The sequence below is a fragment of the Lactuca serriola genome, chromosome 4, assembly GCF_051521515.1.
Source record: "Lactuca serriola cultivar US96UC23 chromosome 4, Lser_US96UC23_V15, whole genome shotgun sequence".
Lineage (NCBI taxonomy): Eukaryota > Viridiplantae > Streptophyta > Magnoliopsida > Asterales > Asteraceae > Lactuca > Lactuca serriola.
In genome coordinates this window covers 39,329,653-39,336,929 of record NC_136411.1, presented here as the reverse complement: position 1 = coordinate 39,336,929, position 7,277 = coordinate 39,329,653, and the positions used below count along the sequence as shown (strand labels likewise).

General features: G+C 34.7%; 1 pseudogene across 1 annotated transcript; it reads left to right on the top strand.

The window, feature by feature from the left end:
- Positions 1-974: 974 nt before the first annotated feature.
- LOC145101356 (microtubule-associated protein 70-1-like) lies at positions 975-5,494 on the top strand (annotated as a pseudogene). The gene is made up of 10 exons (XR_013705626.1): positions 975-1,575; positions 1,705-1,790; positions 2,625-2,690; positions 2,788-2,958; positions 3,029-3,199; positions 3,517-3,672; positions 3,950-4,168; positions 4,240-4,716; positions 4,846-5,033; positions 5,118-5,494. The product of XR_013705626.1 is annotated as a microtubule-associated protein 70-1-like (transcript).
- Positions 5,495-7,277: the final 1,783 nt, after the last annotated feature.

Here is a 7,277-nt window from a genome sequence, read left to right as displayed (position 1 = left end):
TACAATCGATTTTATAATGAATAAAAACCAGATAATCACTCTTCCGGAATGCCTAATTTTCAAAGATTTTTTTAATTTTATTTGGGATTCAAAATGATACATTTCGAAATGTTTAATGTCACAATTTCTCAATAAAATGTCTAATTTCATGCATTAATATCGTCTGTAGTTTACATTAATATATTTTTTTAAACTAATTGTTAAATTTAAGTAAAAAATGTTTTTTCTTTTTTTTGAAATTCTATAATTGTTCTTCGGATTTCGGACTTGTTCTTGAAATTCCAAAGTTTTTTTTTTCTTTCGGAAATCCGAAATTTTAGTCTAGAATCCGGAATGCCATTCTCGAGTTAGTAAAAAAAAATATTTTTTCTTGGTCCGGAATACATCATTCCAGACAAAATGGTTATTTTTACAAAACAAAAGTTATTTTGTTCAAATTCACGTTAAAAAGTGGTTAGATTACTTTTTTTTAACTGCAAATATAAATTATATAATCTATTCCTAAACTAACAGTTGAATTCCACAAATGTCTACGACGAGAGTTGAAACGTCGGTCTTAAAGAGGGAGGACACCACATGATACGAAGCCCTTTGGTAATTATAAAAGTATAAAAATAGAGATAACAAAGGGTACATAAAACCATGTAACTCATATTTTTTTTTTGTTATTATTATTTTTTTGGATATAAATGATAACCCGGGTAAAAATCAAGGGATAAATGAAATGTTATTTATTGAATGTATTAGAATTGGATTGAAGTGCGAATTAAGTACCTTATTTTAATGAAAAGAAGAAGTTAAAAACTAGATTGTCATTATATATATATATATATATATATATATATATATATATATATATATATATATATATATATATAATAAAATTAATTTTGAAAGTATGTTTTAGTTTATAACTTTAGAGAGAAAAAATGTAATTTATTTTCTAATTGTTTTTTTCACGCCAAATCACAAGGAACACGAACAGCTAAACACACGCACAATTTTAGAGAGAGAAAACACTTTTGGAAAAATCTTAAGACAGTGAGACGATGCAGATTTAAATGGAGGCAAGTAGTCTAGAGTGACAAAACTTCAAACCATTTTCCTCCAGGTTATGCTCCTTTTCTTCTCTCTCTTCGCAACACCCATCTAGATTCGTGAAAATATATGTATACACACATCTACTGCAGTGTGTTTGTATCTGAGATTTGAGAAACCCTATAGGATAACGGATTTGATTTGGAGCTGATTGATGCTTGATTGAGTTCAGATCCGAGTGATGGAGGAGGTATCTGTGGAAGGTGATGTGATTGGAATGACGGACTCGCCGGAAGTTTTGTATTCGTGGAGAATACAACGGTGGCAATGTACGGCCTCCGACTAGTGATACGACGCCGTTGACGGTGTCAGGATCTTTTAAAGATTGGGGAGGAGGAGGAGGGAGAGGTTCGGGTAGTTCTAGTCGTAGGAGAGGTACAGTGAGGCCGAGCTTAGACGCTGATGAGTTTATAAATCTGCTCCACGGTTCGGATCCAGTGAAGGTCGAGCTCAATCGGTTGGAAAATGAAGTCAGAGGTGATTAATGCAAAATGATCTGAATGATTAATTGAATCCTTTTGGTTGTTTGAATGTTGATATTTTCTCTTCCTTTTCACTGTTTAACCGGATAGGGTTTTACTCGATTTTCCTTTTCTTCTTTTACAGATAAGGATCGTGAATTGAGCGAATCACAAGCCGAGATCAAAGCGCTCAGGCTCTCCGAACGCCTGAGAGAAAAAGCTGTTGAAGAGGTATTATTTTTTGAATTGTGTGTGTTCATCAATGATTTCGTACTTTTCTAGGTATAATTAACTAGATATGTAGTTCTGATTTATTTTTTAACCTTAACAGTTTCAATTTGAATGCATATCTGGTGTTGATGTCATAGTTTTTAAAGTTTTGTACCTTCAATCTGCGATTTCATTGACTAGGAATCAGGATGATGTTAATGGGTATTTTGTTTATTTCTTTATTTGTTTCTTTGTTTCTTTGTTTCCATTGAAAGATGTATTTATTATGCACTCTAGTTACAAGCTAGTTTTGGTTTTATTTTTTCAGTATATTTTCCTTTTGTTAATTTGCAAAATTATGGGATACTTCTCATTTTTTTTTTCAAAATTATTCTTATGTGAGGTATATAGTTTTGTTGATGTTGATATTGTCCATGGAGAAAAAAGTATGCAATGTCATTTTCTGAGGTACTCACTATTTGGTACTTAGTCTATTTCATGAATTAGAAATAGAACATGGGCTTGCTGTTTTCATGTCCCTATTTTTGTGGTTCTTCTATTTAGATATAAATCCATATATCATCAAAACATACCAAATCTATGTGTCATTTCCTTTGTCTAGGCTCATGACAATGAGAGGTGAATATGCTTATTTCCTATTTTCTCTGTTTCCATATTGTGTTTTTTGATTGTAAAAAAGTATTGTGGGACAAATTTCTTATTGTCATGCCATTGACTTTTGTCTAACATATCAGTTTCCTCCCATTTGAATATTTTCCATTTTATGTGTACTTTTTTAATAGATTTGTCTAATCTCTAATGTATAACTTTTGCTTTTGAATCTGTATAATGTAGCTAACTGAAGAGTTGTCAAAAGTGGATGAGAAGCTAAAGTTGACTGAATCTCTTCTGGAAAGCAAGGTAACGACTTAAAGTCTTAAACTACTTCCACCATCACTTATCTGTAATCTTTTCATTACAACATCAAATACCTAAAATACCCTTTTTGGTTATGTAGAATCTTGAAATCAAGAAAATCAACGATGAGAAGAAAGCATCAATGGCAGCTCAATTTGCAGCAGAAGCCACTTTACGAAGGGTTCATGCAGCCCAAAAAGATGATGATATGCCTCCAATTGAAGCCATTCTTGCACCTTTGGAAGCTGAGCTCAAGCTGGCTAGACAAGAGGTAGAAAATTTCTATCTTTTGAGATGGGTAGGAAAGATTTGAAATTACATTCTTGCCCTTTTGGATTCAGATTGCAAAGCTGCAAGATGACAACAAAGCATTAGATCGGTTGACTAAATCGAAAGAGGCTGCTTTACTTGAAGCTGAGAGAACAGTGCAGGTTGCATTGGCAAAAGCATCCATGGTGGATGATCTTCAGAATAAGAATCAAGAGTTGATGAAACAAATAGAAATTTGCCAGGTATCACAATCATACAATTATAAATTACTTTTTTTTTTTTTTTTTGCATAATCTTCAGTAACAATAATATTTTTTAAAAATTTCAAAACTTCAACTGAATTAAATTTGTTATATGCAATTTATTTAGCAATACATCTTATTTGATTAAAGTTTATTTTATAAAATAATAATTTTTTCTATATTTATCAATTTACTTTCATTTACTTTTTTTTATCAACAAAGAACATGTTTGATAATGGAATGTAATGATCCATTCCATTCCATTCCTTTGTTATTCCATTCCATACCAAACAAATCCTAATTTATTTATTTAACAGGAAGAAAACAAAATTTTGGATAAGATGCATCGCCAAAAAGTTGCTGAGGTGGAAAAACTTACGCAAACTGTCCGCGAGCTTGAAGAGGCTGTCCTTGCTGGCGGTGCAGCTGCAAACGCTGTCAGAGACTATCAACGCAAAGTTCAAGAAATGAATGTAAAACATAATACAATTCCATTATGTAATTAATTAAAGTTTATACATGACACAACAGGTTGCACTGTGTACTGTCTTTTGTCCTGCCCAAAAAGGCAGGACAGGCTTTTTGTCACATTGACATCAGTCCCAGTCTCTATGGGACACTAATGTCAATATGACAAAAGTAACAACTTTTTGTCCTACCTAAAAAAGGTGGGACATAACAAATACTGTACAACTTGTTTTGTCTTGTATTGTATTTGTGGGGATATATTGTGTGGTTTTTCTTAAATAGGAGGAACGAAAAACTCTAGACAGAGAGTTAGCCCGTGCAAAAGTTACAGCGAATAGAGTGGCGACAGTTGTCGCCAACGAATGGAAAGATGCTAATGACAAAGTCATGCCAGTCAAACAATGGCTTGAAGAAAGAAGATTCTTACAAAGCGAGATGCAACAATTGCGCGATAAGCTAGCAATAACCGATCGTGCTGCAAAATCCGAAGCACAATTAAAAGTAATATTTTTCTTCATTATTTATTTATTTATTTTTAAAATTATTAACTCTTTTGATAAAAAACTATATAGGAAAAATATCAACTGCGACTCAGGGTTCTAGAAGATACATTAAGATCACCAAATGCTATATGTTCTTCACGTCGCCAATCGCTAGGTGGAGCTGACAATTTTACGAAATTGACCTCAAATGGTTTTTTACCGAAAAGGTCACCGTCTTTCCAAATAAGGTCAACGCTTCCTTCTGGTTCGAGTTCGGTGTTGCGACATGCGAAAGGGACGTCAAAGTCATTTGACGGTGGTACGCGATCGCTCGACAGGGGTAAACTTGTCAACAGCGGAGGAAATAGTCCTACTTTTAATAATAACATTGTACAATCATGTGATGAGGCAAAAGACGGGGATACCCCTGATGAAAAACCGTGTGATTTTACGGAAGATAGTGTCCCCGGGTTGTTGTATGATTTGTTGCAAAAGGAAGTTATTGGTTTGAGGAAGGCTGTTTATGAAAAGGATCAGAGTCTCAAAGACAAAGATGATGCAATTGAGGTTTGTATTTTCTTTTTCTTTTTTCGAGGGGAAATTACAAAAAAAAAACCATTAAAGTAAAATTTACATTTTTGGAGTTACGCAATTTTGATCCCAAAATGTTCATTTGCTTAATAATATGTTTTGTAGATGTTGGCGAAAAAAGTGGATACACTAACAAAGGCTATGGAGGTGGAAGCTAAAAAGATGAGGCGGGAGGTGGCGGCAATGGAGAAGGAAGTGGCGGCTATGCGTCTTGATAAGGAACAGGATATTAGGGCAAAACGGATGGGAAACACCAAAGCTGCAGTCAACACCTCTCAGCTACTTCCATCCAGGTATGATTGATATACATATATTTTTTTTTTCGCATTACTATTATTATTTTTAAATTTTTTATAAAATAAGTGTGTTTTATGTAGGAGTATAGGACGAGGGGGGTTAAACCGGAGCTCCCAATAATAAAAAACAATGAATGAATTTAGTTGAGATTGTGGCATGTAAGTAGCATACTGAAGCCTTTGGTTGGGTTGTTAAGATGAGATAAGTGTGGTGGGGGTTGGGGTTGAAAGTGAGCTAACCTTTTTTTTTTTTTTTTTTTACTTTTTCTTTTTTTGTTGACAATTGATTTGAGGGTGTGTATAGGGTAGTAGGTGATGCTTTGTATTGTGGTTAGTGTGATTGTTTTTTAGTATTGTTTTTGTTTGTTAGTGTGATTGTTTTTTTTTTCTGACATAAAGTAATTTTGCGGACCTTTTGCATCGCGAATTATTTAATGACAACATATATGTTTCGTGAATTGCTCTATAAATAAATCTCTAGCATCAATAAATTGAAAATATGATTATTCAAAATCAGTCGCTCTAACAAAATCTCATGATTTTGGCACACATTTGATTGTTAACGAGGCAACTCGACTCTCCTTGTTGCTCTCTTGCACACACTCTCGATTCAACGTAGGCTCCACATCGCTCTCCTCTTTAACTTGAACATAAATTTTTCCCCCATTTATTGTTGCTAAATAGGAAGAAAATGTAGCCAAGAGATAATGATTCCTGCTTTTCCTCAACTCAACTACCATCTTTTTAATCCATACCTTAATAGCCTCCCTCCTATACTCATCCTTCATGAACTCTATCTTATGCAAAGAAATCGCATGTTTCTCATATGTAGCTTTGGCATGACGCAAAAATAATGGAAACGTGCTCCTACTAGGGCTGGTTTTGCACATTGCAATTACACACAAATTATGTCATTATAGCTACCTTTTGGTTTCCAATCATGTACACAACACAAGTAGAAAATCAACTAACCGATTGAATGTACTCAGTGTAGCATGTTACCAGACAAAATTTTTAACAATTGAATCCTGCATAGGATAGGTAGGTATTGCCCTTTGAACCCTCCCTTAAGAAGTTACACTTGATCTCCTAGCAGTTAGTAGATCTCGATGTCTTTGAACTAAGCTGCCATTTATGTAGACGACAATGTAAATCTCACATGACTCTCCCTGACAAGGTCATATCCTCATAGATGTGTTCGTTTTGATCATGAACACTAACCTGGTTCTGCAAGAGCTTTAGGAATTTTTGCCCCTATAATTTCCTTCGAAGCGACCCCACTTCTCTCTCACATAGGAGATTCCAAGAATCATTAAAAACCATATGTTTAGCCTAATTTTGTCACTACATAAATGAATGGACTAGGAAGAAATGTTAACTCTCCCCACAGTGACCTGCCCCACTCATACAATTAGGTTATCCTTTTGAACCCAGATCTTGGGATCTCCAGTCTTCTGGGTAAGGTTTCCTTCGTATGAATTTATTCATTCATGGGCTTTAGTCCCATTCCTCTTGACGACTTATAAACTACATATCTACTCAAGCCTTTTGTAAGCGGATCCGCAATGTTATCCTTTGACTTCACCCAGTCAACCGTGATAACCCCCGTAGAGATTAGTTGTCGTATCGTTTTATGTCTACGTCTAATGTGCCTTGATTTCCCATTATACATTGTACTTTGAGCTCTACCAATTGCCGATTGGTTATCACAATGTATACATATGGCCGTTACCGGCTTAGGCCATTCAGGAATGTCCTCTACAAATTGACGTAGCCACTCCGCATCTTCAGCACAAATATCTAAGGCGATAAATTCAAATTCCATCGTGGATCTAGATATAACTGTTTGCTTGGATGATTTCCATGCTACAACAGCACCTCCAAGTGTAAACACATCCACTTGTAGATCTGGAATCTTTTATGTCAGATATCCAATTTACATCTATGTATCCTTCGATAACTGCTGGATGTCTGCCATAATGCAGTCCATATTCTCGCGTGTATCTCACATACCTCAGCAACCTAGTAATACTCTTCTAGTGTTCAGAACTGGGTTTACAAGTGTATCTACGTAGTCTGCTCATAGCATATGCTAAGTCAGGTTTGGTACAACTCATTAGATACATCAGACTGCCAATAATTCTTGAATATTCCACTTGATTAACACTATCACCTCTATTTTTACGTAGATGTTGACTAATGTCAATTGGAGTTCTAGCTATGCTAGTGTCTCCCTTAGCA